This window comes from Macrosteles quadrilineatus, unplaced genomic scaffold (genome assembly GCF_028750875.1).
Source record: "Macrosteles quadrilineatus isolate MER2022 unplaced genomic scaffold, UCM_ALF_1.0 Scaffold_9__3_contigs__length_116548681, whole genome shotgun sequence".
Taxonomy (NCBI): Eukaryota; Metazoa; Arthropoda; class Insecta; order Hemiptera; family Cicadellidae; genus Macrosteles; species Macrosteles quadrilineatus.
The window spans coordinates 101,952,453-101,971,994 of record NW_026542602.1 but is presented as its reverse complement, the minus strand read 5'-3'; positions in this window follow the sequence as shown (position 1 = coordinate 101,971,994).

Sequence of the window (19,542 nt, the reverse complement as noted above, 5' to 3'; positions counted from 1 at the left end):
CCCGAAAGGCACCCCGGCACGACTCTCTACGTCCAAGTTTAGCTATGAGCAATCCGAAGAATTTTGAAAACCCGACCTCTTCGATTACTGTGTCATCTATCATTGCAGTTGGGTGATATGCCTTCAGAGCGGTATTGCCTTTGAAAATCATGCAATTTGACTCGAGGGGTTGACTTTGAGGTTTATGTAGTTGTAACTAAACAAATATTTGCTTTGAAGTAAAACACAGATGGATGCAAACTCGTACTAATTACGAGCATTTGAGTTCGTCGTAGTTAGTTCCAAAATATGGATGTGTAACGGAAGATTCCTCTTTGACGCGAGGTTCTTTTGGTCGCCTAATACTCGTGTATTGAGCTCGACAATCGTGTAAAACTTACTAAGAACGGTTTACAAAGTTTTTGTTAACAAAATCTTTATTATTAATTCTGCTAGATTTTTTTCAGTTATGACATATTTATTTTGATATTTTATTTATTCATCACTTTACAATGTCTTATAATCAACATCCAAGTGCTTTTACGGATTTGCAAACGTAGTAATAACGGTAAGGTGCAATTTTATTTAAGATATTAAAATTTTATAACATGATGTGACGTCGATGTTAGTTAACAGTGAGGAAACGTGAGGATACGTAAAAAACTAGAAATGCCAGGTAACACGGACAAAATGGCTATTTGTATAATAAGAGCCCAATGACTATATGTGCTCATCATACACACAAGATTGTTCCTATCACCATAATTAACTCATATTACCACTCAAGTTAAATTTTTAGGTGTAGGCCCATATAAAATGTCATTTAGGTTATATTCGCTTTGTAAAGTTATTTGCTTACCGGTTGTTAACTAACGTACCGGATCCGCGGCTGTATTAATGTTGTTATGCCAACTGTGAAATAAGTTGATTATCAAATAATGAGCATAATCCATTCCCACTCTAGAGTGACAATTAGCTATTTTGCGTACTGATTACGGGCATAGCAATATGATCATTTTCATGCAGTGGTAGGAAAAGTACATTTTCAATCATGTTACCCTTTTTTAGAAGGCTAGGCCAATGTATCGTATCAGGAAAATTAAAAGATGAATTGTTTATATGACGCATAGAAGCCGCAATATGGCGGGGTTGATGTATGAAACTCGTCCCATGATGCACAAACACAATACAATGTCAAATGAAGGATAATGTATCACCAGTGTAGCATCAAACATACGAGTCATACAAGTTGTAAATGGTCCGGAGTTATTGTTCTCAGTGACATAAAAAAATACATATTTGTAAACAGCAATAGCTTTGGATAACATGGTGTTTGTAAAAGTGATATATGGAAGCCTTTTTAAACATTAAATGTGGTAATAAAACTGTATGCTTTGCCAAAATGTTGTACTATAAATTTCAACGTTTCATAGTTTTGTAACTGTTGTTATACAATGTGAATAGAAGGATATTTTGACATGTTAGTTGACATAATGTAGTTTGATAAAATAAATTAGTTAATTAATTAAAGTACCAGGATTAATACAAGTAAAGCTTTTCTTTAAGAATTTAAATTCAGTAAAAATGTAATTTGTGGTAATTAGTGGTACGTACAAGTCACATATTTTACGTACATTCAAAGACGGTTTAAAGTTTGATATTACAGTTTATTCATATACAGTATGCATGATCAAACCTATTCTCATGTTTATATGCTTTGTAAATATAATATTTTCCTACTATGCGCATAGGTCTGTTTAAACAACATAAAATCCGTTATTAAAATAAAAACCTAAAGTGTGTTAGGAATGTTACGGGACTTCAAAGGTAAATGTTCCCCCGATTTATCAAGGGTATTTTCAGAGGTAAATTATTTCAAAACTTAAACGACTTAAACTTGAATTAATTAATTTCAAACGAATTTTATTAAAACAGGTAATAATTATCCTTTCTTTGGAGGTAAATCTTTTACTTTATTTATTTAAGTTATTATTCGCTGGTGGTAAATTAATTATGACTGCAATATAAAATCTGTCCATACATATATGTAATATACAATATAAACAGTTATCTAACTTTATATTACTTTGAATTATTTATTTTACATATGTTTTTATTCTCTGTGTACGCTTTGTTGACAACATTTTTTGAGGATATAAACGGAGGAAGGATCTTTGCGCGCTCGCTGAAATTGGATTGCCAGTGGCAGTATTGGGTCGAATTGGTTGTTTATGCTAAATAGGTTACAACCGTTATATTGGTGTGACTTTGGAGGAAATGTAAGCTTTACCAAAATCCTTGGCTCGTGCCTCGTGTCATGTTTCTAAAATAGTGGAACGAAATTTCAATCGCTATGGAATCGTTCATAGCTTAGGGGATGACTTCATCACTGACCGGATCAAGCTTATTATATTTTTTACAAAATATTTTAAATGTGATTGTTAGTTTTGTATTTGTATTGTTTTTGGTATTATTCAAGTGTTCGGGTCGCACGCTTACGAAGTAAATATGTTTTTATTTACGATCCATGTATTAGACTTTCTTACTGATTGGAACTAGCTAACTTCTTAACACGACTACTTAACCATCAAGTTACCATTCCAAATTCAAAGTCATCTGTCACCAATAACGAGTTTAAAGCCACTTAAAAAGCTTCAAAATATATCTCTCGAACTTTGTACTGCAAGTTAAAACTTTAAATACCCGAATAACCAAATGTTATTAAATTTGTAATAATAGATTTTCTAAGCACCGGCTAATAAGAAATAATAGTAGACCTTTCATTTAAAAGACTCGTACAACGTATTATCTGTTTTTATCTATATTGGTGATTTATTTAAGGAAAGTATTTGTTTCTTGGAAAAGAATCGGTTTACACTGATCCATCTGGGCCAAGTTAATTCAAAAGATCATGATCTAGATACTTGGCATACAAGCAAATTACCTCAACCAGTAAAAAATTAAAAGAATTGCACATATTTTGTAAGTTGCCATTTAATTAATTCTATCCGTATTACTCATTTATAAATAAAATTTGAAATGCTGTGTGGGAGCAGTTTTGCACAACACTGATTAAAAATTACAACTTCACAACCTTAAATGTTAATTAGTAACCAGTTAACTTAATGACGATCAAGCATGGTAGTTCAAACGGAAAACACCGTAACTACGCGGGATTTAGGTATCACACATAGTATGCAGATTTCAACTAAACTACAAGGTTTAGTAGTTGGTGATCCAGCTTATCATCAATAATGGCCAATCCTATATTTAGTTATTTCCTTTTTTTATAAAATTACCTTATACCACGAGCGTGTAGATTGATTTTACTTACGAATGATAAAATATCTTCATTGATCATATGTTTGTTTGCAAATTGATAGAAGAGTTTTTTCGTTGTTGTTGACTAAATTAATTGAAACTTAAGTTTAAAGTTTAGATATGTCCCTTCAATTTTTCATTCAGTGTTATTTAAGTGAAATTTGGTATAGGTAGAAGTGCAATAAGAGGAAAACAACCGTTCCAAATTGATAAAAGGGTTGGGTATATATATTTAAGTAATTTAACAAACTGATGTTATAAATCAGCAAATATTATGCCACATTGTGTAGTTAAGAAATCAAATCCAGAAATCATTGTATCCGGACGTAAAAAACTCTACTTTCACAGCATAACGATTGCATTATTAGGGGGACTTAATCGCTCTACACTTCTTGTGCTTTTCCAATCCTGCAAGATTATAACAGTTATTTGTTGTGTATTGTTTGAAACAAGGATATATCGTAGCTTGTAGGAATGGTATTAAGTTTTTTTTTTTGTAAATGTAAGATAAAAAATAGATTAAGATTTTTGAAAAAGCTAGTATAGACGATAAACTGTTTTACATGAACTCCAAAATATTGGTTTTTAGAGGACTAGTGTATTTAATTTTCGACAAATTGAAATTCACTTGGTCTACAGGTTCGCTCCAGTTAGGGCATTTTTATATGTATCTGGGGGAAAGTTGGGTAGCGATTTTGGTTCATACCTCTAATAAAATACATATGTTGTCATGCATTTAAATCAAAACAGTTATGTTTATAATAAGAAATGCTCATCAATATTTCACTTAAAAATCAAACTTAAAATTACAAGGCTTTAATTCAGAAAGTTGTAATCTTAACTAAGCAATAGCAATTGAATTATCAATTAATTTATGATCACTACTGGTACTAAGTAGTTGTAACGAGTTATTTTTCCTAGGGGGGTAAATATTTGCTATTTGGGCCGCGCGTCTGTTGAGGTAAGCAGGCGGCGGCGGCGAACCTGGCTAGCACCCTTTGACCCGGCTTATCAGTTCGGATAAGCTTGGGTATCCTGGGACTACCGGATAGCCGAGATGGACATTCTAGTCGTGGATCACTAGCAGTAAGGAAGAGTTAGCGTGTGTCTAGTGAGACGTCCAGTGATTTGGGTGACATCGGTGTCGTCGTGGTTGGTGTTGTGTGAGGTGACAGTGAGTGTCGGTGATTAAGTTGGGTGTTGATACCCACTGTTGGTGAGTGGACGACGTTCCTTACATTTTTGTTTAAGATTTGATTTAATATTAATCTTACATTTTATTGGTTGAGTTGTAACTGTGCTGGTTAAAGCCTGATGGTAGTTAGTATTTACAGGTGTCAGGGATAATATTAAAGTATATTCCTGACGGTTCTGGGCAGGTGCTTAAGCGCAAATAATATATTTTATTGACTGTAGTAGATATTATTTTGCGTTGTACCAAGAGTTAGTTAAATTACTAATAACTCCGAGGCCCGACAAACCTAGGCTGCACGATTTAGCGTGCGTAGTTGGAAGCACGTGGCCAGTAGGCTAGTAGCTAATATTATTAGCCTATTAACAGAAGCCCAGCTAACTAATATCAAGTAGGTAGTAGCAGTAGCAGTAGCAGTAGTAGGGTTGTTGTTGATTAATCGTTTGATTATCTTAATTTAACCTGAACAGTTTGTTTAGTAATCCAACACGTTATCTTGGTAGCTTGGATAGCGGAGTACCAGCTATCAGATAATATATTTATCTAGTGTTTGGATCGTATTTAGTATTTATTTATCTGCTACTAAGTAGCTCAATAATTTAATAGTAGTGCAATTGACATCTAGTTTTGCTTGTTTAGCTTGGTATTTATTGAGACCAGCTGCTAGAGGTGTAGTCACTCTGCTTATAGTGCACTTGTATTATTATATGGTATTATTATTGAGTAAATTGTCTGATTCTTAGCTTGGGCATTAGAGTTGTGTATTGGATTATAGTGGCCTAGTAGACCCCGCCTGGTGATAACTCGCGTTGTGGTTTTTATTGGCAAGTCGTCGTGTAACTCACCGTGTTTTAGGCACTCCGGGCTTAACTATTGGATAGTTAGGACGAAGCCCGAGTTACGTAGTCAGCAACGACCCCCTAGGAGGGTGGAGAATCGGCGTAGGCCTGGTAGTGATTATTGCACGTTTGTTTTGGTGACTTGTTTTTGACTTGTTCACAGTGCCCGTGTATGAGTCAGTCCTACACCGCTTAGACCCGGCTTTTTTGGCCTAGTGGTTTCCCTGACCTTATCGCAGACCCTGGAATTTTACCCAGCCATTGTAGGCTGAGCTATCCCCGGCAAACGGTTGCGACTGCACTTTTAATATTTTTTTCCAGTGCGAGGTTAGAGCGTCGCATAGTAGCATTATGGAAAAAAATTAATACTAAAATATTTTAATTCTACCCAATCATGTACCTAGCGGAAAAATTGATGGCACAGGAATACTCTATTATACTTACTTTTTCACAGAAGCTCAATATGACGAATAATACAATCAAGTCGAAAGAGTTTTGACATTATTTTCTCAAAAGCCTCCCACCAATAAAATGGTAGGGACGTATTTCGTAGAAACAACAGGTTGAACCCAATACTGCTACTGGCAATCCAATTTCAGCGAGCGCGCCAGATCCTCCTTCGTTTATACCCTGCATAATTAATTGTTTCGTTTAGCTGAGAAATTCACAAAATTTAATTAGACGATTAAAAAAGGCTAAATTAAACAAATAAATGTTAAATCTTCACCTATTTTGTATTGACAGATTGTATGCTAGAAGACGGATCAATGTTAAAAAGTACTTAATGGTTGTTCTTTTATTTTTAAATAAAATGCAGTTAATTTGTTGACCTCAAAATCACTTCTAAAGTTTAATAAAACTGCCTTTTCTGGATTAGTGACATTTTGAAGAAGACTCCTTTGGAGGGTCTAAACCATTAGCCTACAGCATTTATAGATAGGACTATAAGGATGTTTAGAAGATTAACTACAGCTATTTTTTAATAGTTTAACATTTTCAATCGGCAATCTAAACCCGATTGGATGGTGTTAGAAATCCACAAATATATTCATAGCCATAAAAGGATACAAGAATGTAAACAAGCTTTATTAATTGATTATTTAATTATTCATATTTTTTGTCAATTTCCCATTAATTTTTAAAATTGTTTGAGTAATATTGAGGAACTAGTGAACCTGTGCGGCTCAATGCCCCGCAAAATAACATATGAATTTAGAAAACAAATTCATCGTGTTATATATTGACTCGACGTCGAAAATTAAATACAGTACGGTAATAATAAAGCCTTAAAGCGAAGCAGTCCAGCCATTTTCTAGCTGAATGTGTATTATATTTAGTAAATTAATAAGTGTTGAAGTTCAAGTATGTTATAGGGTAGTTATTTTTTAAAGATTTTTAAAAACACATACGTCATCAGCTCAAATTCATTCATATTACCGTTCTTACGACAGCTCTAAATAAGAAATTAGCAATATAAAAAAAAACTAAATCAGCAAATTAAGGTACTGTATTTTACTATAGTAACATAAAAATAATCAAATACACACTTGTCTTTGATACAAACAGTAAACAGTAAACAAATAGTAAACAGTCATAATGTGGTAGCTTGAAAAAAATTAAACATTTCACAACACTACCAGCAACCAATTTACATCACCTCGTTTTGTTCATTTACGAAATTCGGGGATAGTGGTTTTTTTCTTTCTTTGCCCTAGGATGCACGAGCCTAGGATTGTTTTTCACATTGCTTCAGGCTAGATATATGGGTTGCGGCATTATCACTTAGATAAAATCCACTGGTAATTTTAGCGGGATTTGAATTTGGGACCTCAGACACCGAAGTCCCGCTCTATAACCACTAGACCCGCTCGCTCCCCCAATAGGATAGTGTGAAAATAAAATTCGTAAAACTAACTTTGTTCCCATTTTGAATTGTGCAAACTTAGTTTCTCACTTCTTTCCATCTATATGTTCCTTTCAGATCCATGTAACTACTTTTTAGCAAATAAAAATGCTGATTAGTGTTTATCTTGTTAGGGAAAATTTATTGTTTTGTTTCCTTCAAAAATAAAGATATATTTTAAAAGTTTTTCTAGATTGTTGATTTTAAAATAATATAACAGTAGATATTTAAATAATATTTTTTAAACTATGACAGATCCTCACAATTGTTTTATACTGCATTTATATACATGCTTAAGTATTATGAATATATATATAATTTTAAATATTGATATTTTTATAATACTTAAGCATGTATATAAATACAGTTTAAAACAAGTGTGAGGATCTCTCATTGTTTTAAAAATATTATTTAAAAATCTACTGTTATATTATTTTAAAATCAACAATCTAGATCATCTTTTTAAATATATCTTTATTTTTGAAGGATATAAAACAATAGATTTTCCCTAACAAGATAAACACTAATCAGCATTTTTATTTTCTAAAAAGTAGTTACATGGTTCTGAAAGGAACATATAGATGGAAAGAAGTGAGAAACTAAGTTTGCACAATTCAAAATGTGAACAAAGTTAGTTTTACGAATTGTATTTTCACACTATCCTATTGGAGGAGCTGGTCTAGTGGTTAGAGAGCTGGACTTCGGTGCCTGAGGTCCCGGGTTCAAATCCCGCTAAAATTACCAATGGATTTTATCTCAGTGATAATGCCGCAACCCCTAGATCTAGCCTGAAGCAATGTGAAAAATAATCCTGGGCTCGTGCCTAGCGTCCTAGGGCAAAAAGAAAGAAAAAAAAAACACTGTCCCTGAATTTCGTAAATGAATAAAACGAGGTGATGTAAATTGGTTGCTGGTAGTGTTGTGAAACGTTTCATATTTTTTTCAAGCTACCAAATTATGACTGTTTACTAAGACAAATGTGTACAAATGCATTTGAAAAATGTATAACCACCTATCACATTGCATTAGATTGTTCTTATGTTACGATAGTAAAATACCTGATGTATGCAGAACAGTGTAAACTGAAGCATATTCAAATGTTTGTAAGATTACCTCAAGTAATAATTTATTATGGTGATAAAAAAATGAATTTATTTGTTTGCAATACTTACTAATAATAATTTTTTGATGGGTTAATTAAATTGCACTTGCTGCTTTTGTCATTTAGTTTATGTATATATTGGACCTATAAATACATAACATGGCTTGGACGAGCTCTGCTGAGTTTAGTTATGGGTCCACATACGAGTTTATTGCGAAGCTCATAAACCCAAGCTTTTAGTACGTAATACTAATCACGTTGTGAACATGACAACAAGTTTGTCGTCAGTGGAAAATACGTTTAATGTTTAGCGCATATACATAAATAAATTTTTGTAGGTTATAAATACATACAATATTGACCGTACATACTATAAGAAACATTTCAGTAGATAATATATATCAAATCAAGTTTTAACGCTATTATTCAAGCTCTTAATGCCAGTCCTCCTGATGTGAAATTTGTAATGTACAAAAAATTGGAAACCTCACCAGCTTATTCATGGCAACAAAATCATAGCATCAGATTTTTTTTCTTTAGGATTCACCAACATATTGCACATAGATTCACCGGTTTAAGATAAACCATATTTTATCACAACATATATTTCTTATTTTAATTGTTATTTATTTACTTATAGAGTAAGTAAACAGCAAAATTGGCGCTGATTTGGTTAATACTTCGAAGGGGTTATCCAGATTAATTAATTCAGTAGGTATTTAATGTGAATGAAAACATTTCGAAATGTGATAAGACTTTCTTTTGTAGGAACGTTTGAATGAGTGATTCTTAAAATAGTTTGTAAATGCATTATTTTTTTCAATTTCACCTGATCCAAGAACATTAACATTAGAATAAATGTATTGATTGGCGAGTCAAACCCTCATGAATATGCATTTCTAACGCATTTCAAATAAAATGCTCATTTATTATTCCCGATGAATATTGGTTTTAAATAGATGTTTTACTCGGTCCACTACACTCTACAGAACAGTATTTTGTAATTCAATTTAAAATAAAGCATTACGTAGTTTTACCGAACAAACAATTTTTTTAATTACAGGATACTTTATAGTAAATAGTTTATTCCCATAGTATTAAGGCGTTCTATTTTTATTTCACAATAAACAGAATGTGACACTTCAGAACATTATCCAAAATTCCGTATTTAAGTTTAACCTCGGTTCCTCCTAAGAATGTCTTTGGCTTTGGGATCTAGTCTCCAAGTAAGGGATGGTCGTAATGGTACTTGTGGCGTGCGAATGGGTACTTCTCCCCCGATGGAGCCATTTCACCGACAATGGCATCTCTATGGTCACACAAACAAAGGAACAAAGACCCTATTGTAACTAGGTAAAATATGTCTCAAGCCCCAACAGTGTTACCTATGGGGTTTAGCTTTTACTACAAAACCAGTTTATTAGTGCTTCAATCTATTATTTAATGTTATTTAGCAAAACAGAGGTACTAGTAAAATATCGTTAACTGTTATCAGCGGCAAATGGTTCATTGATTAGTTCTCTACACTTTAGAGAAGGTTTGTAGGTTTCTTTGTTACAGTAACGTAGATTCTTTGTATCATTTTAACAACTAGTCACGTAGGAAGTAAGAAGAAAAACAAACAATTAAATGTTTAAATCCCCGTTAAACATCCCAACGAATATGGTACCGTACTGGAATCTTTTTGATTCAGGAATATGGCATCTTCGACGAGTTGTAGATAAACGAAGGTTGTTATTATCCATGTAAAGTTCCTAAGATGCGATGATAAGCAAATACAATTTCATAGTATTGTACAGTATGTAATTGAAAATCATAAATTTTACAGTAGTTTTAATACTAAACAACACACACCTTTATATAAATGTTGTATATTTAAAATAAAACAACGCTTTCAGAAACTAAATTCACAGGTAAAAATATCGAGGTTGAAGTGAAAAGGTTAAAAATAAAGATTTCCAAATTCGTTTGTTGTAAGTTTTTCTAATGCAAATATGCATATTTCTTGACGGTGATTGTTTACAACAATACGATGTAGGTTTAAAATAATAAATTAAATATATGTTCTTACAATCAATAGGAACTTTCAGATATAAAATTGGTAGGATTGTTATTATTTCGGTTTAATATTGTTACAAATAGTTGCTATAAAGCTTTGAAATCACTTTTCACAGTAAATACATTTCCTAAAATCGTTTAACAGGAATATCAATCTTGAGTATTTTTTTTAGAAGAAAATCGTCAGAGAAGCTTTTTAAATCTGTGATCGCAATCAGATTGTCTTGCCAATGAACTTAATTCAGACAAGGACAGATAGCTACGATCTATCTCACTGTTTACTTAGATGTAAAACAATGAACAGTGACGCGTTTGTCAGCTGAACATGAATCTAACTCACTGCCTCACTTGTATATCTTATTTAAATTTATACTTAGCATGAAAACTATGCAAAAGTAATAAAATGTTGACTGTTACTAAACAACTATTAGTACAATCTAAATATCAACATCATTTACTACCAGTTAGATTTTAATCATGATTTTACATTTACGAATAAGTAAGTCGTTTTAGGTTTAGTTTAAACGGCTAAACGTGTTTAATTTTCTATCTTTGTTCATTGCTCATCTTATTATTAAGAAAATATCTTTATAGCATATTAATTAGTTTATTGTTTGAACTTACAGTAAATTTTCCTACTATACTTTGCTATTAGTACTTATACTACATAGTTCTAACTATTTAGCAGTAGGTTTTACTATAGGAGTTAAGTTTTTCTCAAATTACGAGGTAAGTAGTGTTATTTCAGCTATAGCCGATTTATAATGTATTTAATTTAAACTATATAATCGATAATTGTATTGTTCTATGTAGAAGATTAGTTAAATTTTAGTTTAAATTGAGTATATATATTAAGTTGACAGTTTTATGGGTGTAAAAGAAATTAATGGTATGATGTATTTTCTGCACATAAGTACATTATCATATGTCGAATTTTCATTCTAATAACACACAATTTATCAAGTTAAACCGTGCTTTATTACAATATAGATTAACATTCAGTACCACTTACCAAATTAATATTTTTAGACAAATTTAAAAGTAACGAAATATCTTTATTTGTTCAAATAAAGAGAAATAGTGATTAGATGCATGTAGTAAACAGTTTTTGGATTATCTTAGTTAAAGAAACAATCACAAGTAGAGAATAAATGTGATTTAAAAAAATGTTACATAGGTAGAGTATTTCAGTGTCGGCCAACTTCCAACCAACGTTCTATGATGTGATCTCTAGAACTAACATTGGAAAACGCCCCAGGTTTGAGTTAAGTGAAAATATGGATTAAAACCTGATGCGTTCAATTGGAAAACCACAACGTGTAACCACGAGTGATTTTCGGTTTTCGTATGTTTAAAGGGTATTAGTTTTCAAATACCTAGTGTTTTTAAGCGAATCTCATAAGTTTCGTACATTCCCTAAGGTATTTTGACATTATTTTTAATACATACAATTTTGAACCTGGATGTGTTACAAACGTGTGACACGTTTGAATATTGTACAACATGTTAGTATAAAAGTGTTATGTTTGCTAAAACTATAAAATAAAATAATTATTTACGAGACATTGCTGTTAAAGCACTGGACTCCTTTTTGGAAGCTAATTATTCTTCAAGCGAAATGTTACTATTATTAAATTGGACTTTTCCAACGTGTCTTGTGTTTAAAACTACACAACGTTTCTGGAGTTTCTGGAATCATTATAAGATTCCAGTTTCATACTTTGTATGTTTTTATTGTTTAGTCTTCTTAACATTTTGGACAAAGGTATAAAATATTAACCTTTTTATTTCCGTACCTTACTGTCTTGTTCAAGAAAAGATAAAACAAAAGATAATATTGTAAAAAGGTAACTAAATACCTTTTTCCAATATTATTGTCAACGTGATTCTGAATAAACAACACAACATGAAGAAAACAAAAGAGTGTAATTTACTCTATTGTCAGGGGGTGATAAAACAAGTTCGTATAACCTCACAAAAACTTCATTGTTTTGTAAACTTAATTATAGAAAACCTTAGTTAATCAGTGTATGTGTTAATGCTATCCTAGTTTTAAAATCTATAGCTATAAAATAATTGATAGTTGTAAAATCAAGAGTTATTGTAAATTTAAATAATTCATTTAAATAGCCTTTATATCTTGTATTATTTGTTTTTGTCATTTGTATTTGAGTAATTAAAACTATATCGCATTAAGTGAAACAAAAATAAAATACCGGTTTTGGATTTACTTTTACTAAACATTGTTAGAAAACCAATTTCAATGCAAATATACAAGCAAACATATTATTATCCCATACAACCCATGTTAACCAATATTATGAGGATGAATGCATCATATTATGTGATTGTAAAAAAGAACACCTGGCACCTAAAAATAACTCCTGGGAGGGAGGAGAAAGCTATTTTGAAGGATAAGACAAAAGATTCTCATAAGAAGAACAAAGACATTCTTGCAGGGAGAAGAAAAGACGACAATCATTTCAAACACAGCTCTTGTATTCAGTACAGTAAGACTTTGTTTTTGGACTGTCACTGTTAGGATAGGTTTTACAAAGATAAACTCGTCAGTTTGAAGTGTCCACTTTTAAGACCCCTTCTTTAGGTTAATAACGTTTATTGTTCTTACAGTATTTTTACATTATATGTAAATACAATAGTAAAGAGATATATCAGGTTAGTATTAATTTTTATTGAATATTTCTTATTGGTTATCCATAGTTCTTCATAAAACACAATTTGTATAATTTTACCTAAGAGTATACCGCATTTATATATGTTTTTAATCTCGTTCTAATGGATTTCATTCTACTTTTAAACATCACGACTCCTCAAAAATAAAGTTTGCTTTTCATCCTAACGATAATCTGATGATGATTTGATGATATTGCATAAGCTAGTAAAGAAACAAATACGCTTTTCAAATCCTGGAAACAAAAATATTTAATTATTGCCCTGTATCTTTGTTCATGAATGAAAATGTGTATCCAAAAATAGCTGACTTACGTAAAACCACAGGAACCTATTCTGACGATGAATGTTGGTTTTACAATTGAATGAATCCAGCTTTAATCTATCTTCATACATGGAACACTCATGGGGATTTTTAATATTGGTCATGCGAATCAAATGCTTATTCAGCAAAACAATTGGGGTTGAAAAGGTTAACGAACTTTTTGCCTGATGCTATAACTTAATTTTAAAACAATTAGATATAATTCATCAAGAATATAAAAATAAATGGCATACTATAAATCTACTTTTTGAAACAAATACTATTTGTTCCGTCATTCTAGAAGTATGACATGAGTTGGAAGTAAATTAAATGAGAACATAGGTCGATTAGTACATTGTATAAAAGGTATCTATTGGATAAATAAAGTATGGCAAACCCAACCCTAAAAGGTTTAGCCTAGCCAAACTGGAGGCGGTTTAAAATTACGAACTAATGTTGTTTTACTTTAAGCTTCAGCTTTAAGTTCCTATTATATGCAATTTTAAGCTACTTCAGTTTTAACTAGAATGAACGTATATGGGCTGGGTTTGTGCCATGGTGTTAATCTAAAAGAGGCGTTTTATAAAATGACTTTACCTATTTAATCTCATTTAAAATTTCCCTTCAACTTGGCCGTACTTAGTTTAATACAAAAATTCACCTTTGCCTCAAACAAAGAATTTTAGGCTTAATAGTTATGTACAAAGCTTTGTTGAATTTTCTGCAATGGTTAAAAATACCATATCAGACTTCTTGAAGATCCTGAATGTCATGAAAATATTATTAACTTGATGGGGTTTTAATAATTTATAATAATGTTTCATGCTGAAAGCTATGCTTTGCCATGAATGTCAACGGCCAAATTGTTAAATTCAAATTTCAATTAAGTAGAAAACCCTCACATCAAACAATTATTAAATATTAATATTTTGCTACAATTTATGGAGAGGAATACCTAACAAATCACATATGATTAGTGCCCGTCAATATTTCATCAGTCTTAATATTTTGTTTTGAATAATTGTAAATCAGTAGATACAAGTTTTAAATTTTTAAAAAGTAGACTTCGTTTTTGAATTGTTTTGATTATATTTATCTAGAACAGTGACATTTTCAAATGTTTTTTTTTTTTTTTTTTTTTTTTTTTTTTTTGTTGGCTAAACCCTGTTCTTGATACAATCGAACCTCGACCTGTCGACAGAAAGTATAATTGAATTAACAGCCTGATGACAAATTGCATACCTGGGTCTAGTAACGATCTCTCTTGGGATCGAATCAGCGACCTTTGGATTTGAAAGTCAGCACTATAAACACTCGCTACTCAGAAAAACTCAGAAACAAGTTACCGTAATTTTGACCGGATATAATGTATACAAAAAAAACTAAGAGCTATTATTATATTCTGCTATTATATTCTTTAACAAAAGATTTCATATTTTTATTAAAAAAATATCATTATTGGCTAAAACTAGTCTCAATAACGCTTTACATCAAACTGCATATTAAAGCTAATTAAATACTACGGATTCCATATTACATCAGGCGGAAGAAAAAGATCAAGACAAAGACTTATTTCGTGTCATAGCATGCTTTGAATACCTCTAACGTTCCATCTAAATTAAATGCCCGCGTCAACTTGTTTCTAGACTTTGTAATTAAAATTTCAATTTTTCAATGTAATCAGCTTTTACACGTATAGTAGTTTTGTGACAGCTTATTAAACCTCTGCCGCCTTTTACAAAAAATCTTAGATATTTGGTATCAAAAATGTTTATTTGAATGGGTATGATCCGGGGTATTTAGGGATGTACAAGTTGAGTTACATAATTGGCACTATATTTTTAATCCTAAAAAAGATTTCTCATGCATCTTTAGCTGGATATATTCCTTCGTTGCACACAAACTAATTTTTACACGAAATATTGCGTATACATATTGTCAGCTTTATAAATATGTTAAGCCAAAATACTACCTAGATGATATCATAACTTTAGTACGATATCATGATACATTTACATGCATTTTAGTTGTCTTGTTGTTAATTGATTTTTGTATTGCCATTATTGAAACAATGCGAGATTAAATCAAAGATTTTAAACTCTTACTTTTGACTTTTTTTGGGTAGAATAAGGCTAAGCTAGTCAGGTTTGCCCCATTTAACAACTAAAAATCTTAATATTTTAGCTATTTCTTATTCGACCTTTTTCAACTTTGTATCGTTTGATAGGCAATTCAAAACGCTAGATAAAAGTGTTCTTTAAATTGTTTCATAAAATCAGCAACTTTTTGTAATTTAAGTAAACAAAAAATAAATTACCGTCATTTTTAAATATTTTAAGTTGAATCATTATTAATTTATTTCCTAACATGAATCTCTTCTACCTTAACATACATACAATGCTTTATAAACATCGGTAGAAAATATTTAAAGAAAAAAAAGTTTATGTAAAAATTACAAAATTGCGAGTATCTGGTTATCGAAGCGATTTTAGGAAAAAATTTTATTCTTGATTTTTTCGTTATTTTGACCCAAGGAATCTACGTAAATTATGTCTTCACCTATTTTGAGCACCCTGTATTTGCCCCTTTTCTTCCAAACGATGAAATAATCTGTGATATTCAATTTTTGGATTAGTTACCTTAAGCCTTTGGTCTTGCAGGATGAAGTTATAATCCTCCAATATATTTCACCACAATGTGTGGCATCTTCAGGGAGTCTTGAAGTTCTATTTACATATTTACACAGTTTATACACATATCACAAGATTGGAGGATTAAATATTCTAGTTCTTGCCACTGGGAAAATACATAACATCTGTGATAGTGAACCGATCGCTTATTGGACCTGATTATGGTTGAAGTGTCCACTTAGCACTTGGTGTAAGTGATCACCACCTACCAATGTTGTATGTATTTGCCATCTTGTGAGTTGACAGTAGCCTATATGTGTAAATACATGTTTCAAGAGCCATACGTAATTATTTTATAACATTTATTTTTATTTTCTTAAGCTGTAAACGGCAAACATGAAATTCCTAGTTTTCACAAATCACAATAAAAAATAAAAAAATCGTGTGACTTTAACCATGCTTTGTATTGTTAATAACCTATAAAACCGATATAACAAGTTGATAAGATGTTGCGTTTGATCAAGTTTTGTGCCGCACATGTGGGTATTATGAACTACGTTTCTATGAATGTACTTACACGTGTGTAGGTTTATCCCTTTAAAGTAATTCTACAGCATATGTTCCAACGATTCTTATTCTTAGCACTATTTTGTTATGAAAGGAGAAAGAGACGTCAGCTGTTTGAAGCCTTACGACTCAATAAACTCAAACTCGTCGATGAAACTCATACATCTGTGAGCTAACAGTAACATGTGCAGACGGTTGGACATTGTTTGAGATCAAATATGTTTAAGTATCTAAGGTTAGAATTATATTTAAAATATGAGTTAACAACAGAATTTAGTTATTCGTTATGTGAACACAACTTGTTTAATATATATTTTCCAAAATGCCTTATGATTAGCTAACGTAAACCTTAAATACGGTGAAGGTATATCTTTGGTATCTTTGGTTGCAGGTTTTGGTTTAGGTATGCATATTTCGTGACAAATCTTAAACATCACTTAAACGTATTGTGGATAAGTTTCAAATTGTATTTAGTTCAAATTGTTTGTTTCTTATACAGTTTGTTCTAGTTCAACTGGTCGTAATGGTCAACACATAGTTAAAATATCGGTTATTCGAGGATAATCCCACAAATACCCTAAATATTTTACTAAAGCTTAATTACTATGTTATATATATTTAATAATGTAATATACATTTTGGTATTTTTAACAAAGCAAATAAATATGTTAATATAATTTGAAACATTCTAAACTTGGGAGAATTAATTGTAAGTATCTTTTTAGTAATGGTTTAGATTCATATACTCATAAGGTTACCGTAATAAAACAGCATGGGTAGTAAACTAAATTAGCATTAATACCAAAATTAATTATTGAAAATGTCATCATTGTAACTTATCATTTATTTGCCTCTATCGATATACTTTGTCTAGTGATAGGTCAACCATAACTACTTGTTACTGGAAGACATAAATTGTGCTCTGGTAAACAAACAAGACAACCGTAAGATACAAATACATTTTATATCTGATAAGAAGCTTTGCAAAGGGAAAAGTTGATAGGCTTATAAAAAATTGAAGCGTCTCGAACATCAAGAGGAGTTATGTTTCAACATCTTAACTTAAATATTTTCATACTTTTGCGAACTAAAAATAAAGCCTCATGTTTGAATGTTTTGGTAACTAGTTAGTTTACATCCTATCATGTCTTGAACGAACGATGAGTGAGACGTTTTAGTTCAAGTTAGTAGGGAGTAGATTAAAAGACTATAATTTTCTACACGTAAAAATACGGAAAAATAGACAATTGTAAAGTTTGTCATTCTGGTGCCGCTGAAGGTCCCAAACTAGAGATAGCTTTTCTTAAGAGTATATTTTACATCTAAGTTGGATTTTGATGAGTTTCAAGCTTATTCTTTTGTATCTACAGTTTATCTACTAGTATACGAGCCCCACGCTGGTGAAAAACCAAACCGGAAATACCTTAATGGTTGTATTACCTAGTGAAACAAGTAGGCTGTATTTCTGAAAGTGTTTGTTGCTCTTCAATCAAGTAGACAAGAGTTGATATCACGAGTCATTATAGTAAACTTAGCTGGCTAGGAATGTAGTTAGCAATAACTAATGTTAAGAGTTTCAGTGGATTTATTTGAACAAATGTTGCATTAACTTTTGTATTATAATATGTGTTAAACGTTTATAAAAAAAATTCTGATGCGTATTTCAACATGAGGTGTGACATATTCAGAGGTCACTATGTTATAAATTGAAAGATGTACAACATAATGGTATAATTATGTTGTATCAATAATCTATAATCATTACAGCATAATGATTGCTATGTGGCTTTTTGTTATAAGTTTTTCTCTGAAGGTGCCACAAATCATGGTAAAATGCGCATCAGGAAACTAACACTTCAAGAACTAACTAAAGGCAGCTACTAAACAAAAGGTAACTAAATTAATTAGGAAGAAAAAGAATAATATTGGCCTCAACTTTTCTTATCTGATTTATTTTTTACTGTTCATATTCTGTAAAAGTGTATCAATTATAAAACCACACTAAGGAAATTATTTTCACGATTTAGATGTTAAAATAAGTCATTGGTTTTAAGTTTCTTAGTTGGGCTATGACTTGATAACATGATTAAAAGTATACATATTTAATCTCATTTTACTTTATAGAATTAAAAAAGCAGATGATTTAGAATTTTATGATTGAATATAAAAACTATATATTTCTTTTCTTGGTAATAATTCACACGATCTATTCCCGCGTTGCCAATTTATGTTAATATGTATTTAGTGTATTATTTATTTTACTATTTATTTCAGCCATAAAAAGGTGTTTTGGAACTAGTCAAAACCTGGAAGGGTGAACAAGGAACAGGAGTTGAAAAAGAACAAAGACAGACGGTAGGAAAATGGAGGATCTTTTATTCAGAACAATACGCACAATACTTCTGCTGAATTTCAGTACTACAATGAGTCTTTGTTGTTTGTTGCTGTTTTTTGTTGCCAGAATCCTGTAGTACTGCAATGCTGCAAGATTGTCCTGCAAAAGTATTCATATTCTGTAAAATCAAATCTACAGGTGCAAGAACCCAGGGGGTTTGAAATCCATACATAGTTTTAGAAACTTCCTATGATAGATACAATAAAAAATCTGAAAGGTAATATTTGCCTTTCAAATAAATTATTGTTACATAAAGTAGTTTGGCTGGTGCCTTAAGAGTTAATATTATTATTCGATTGTAGAATAAGAAAGATTATAAACAAAATCTATGAAAAATAAATTTATATCATGTTATGTAGGCTATACACAAATGTTCATTGGAACCCTATTAGTTATTTTTTTAAACACCGGTGTCATTTCATTAAATAAAAGATGTTATTTTACATGTTTTAACTTAAATACTGTTTACAAATCTGTACAAATGGAATATGAAATATCTATATAATCTTGAAAAATTTAACTTGACTTATAAATCACAATTTTTAAGAAAAAATTCAAATT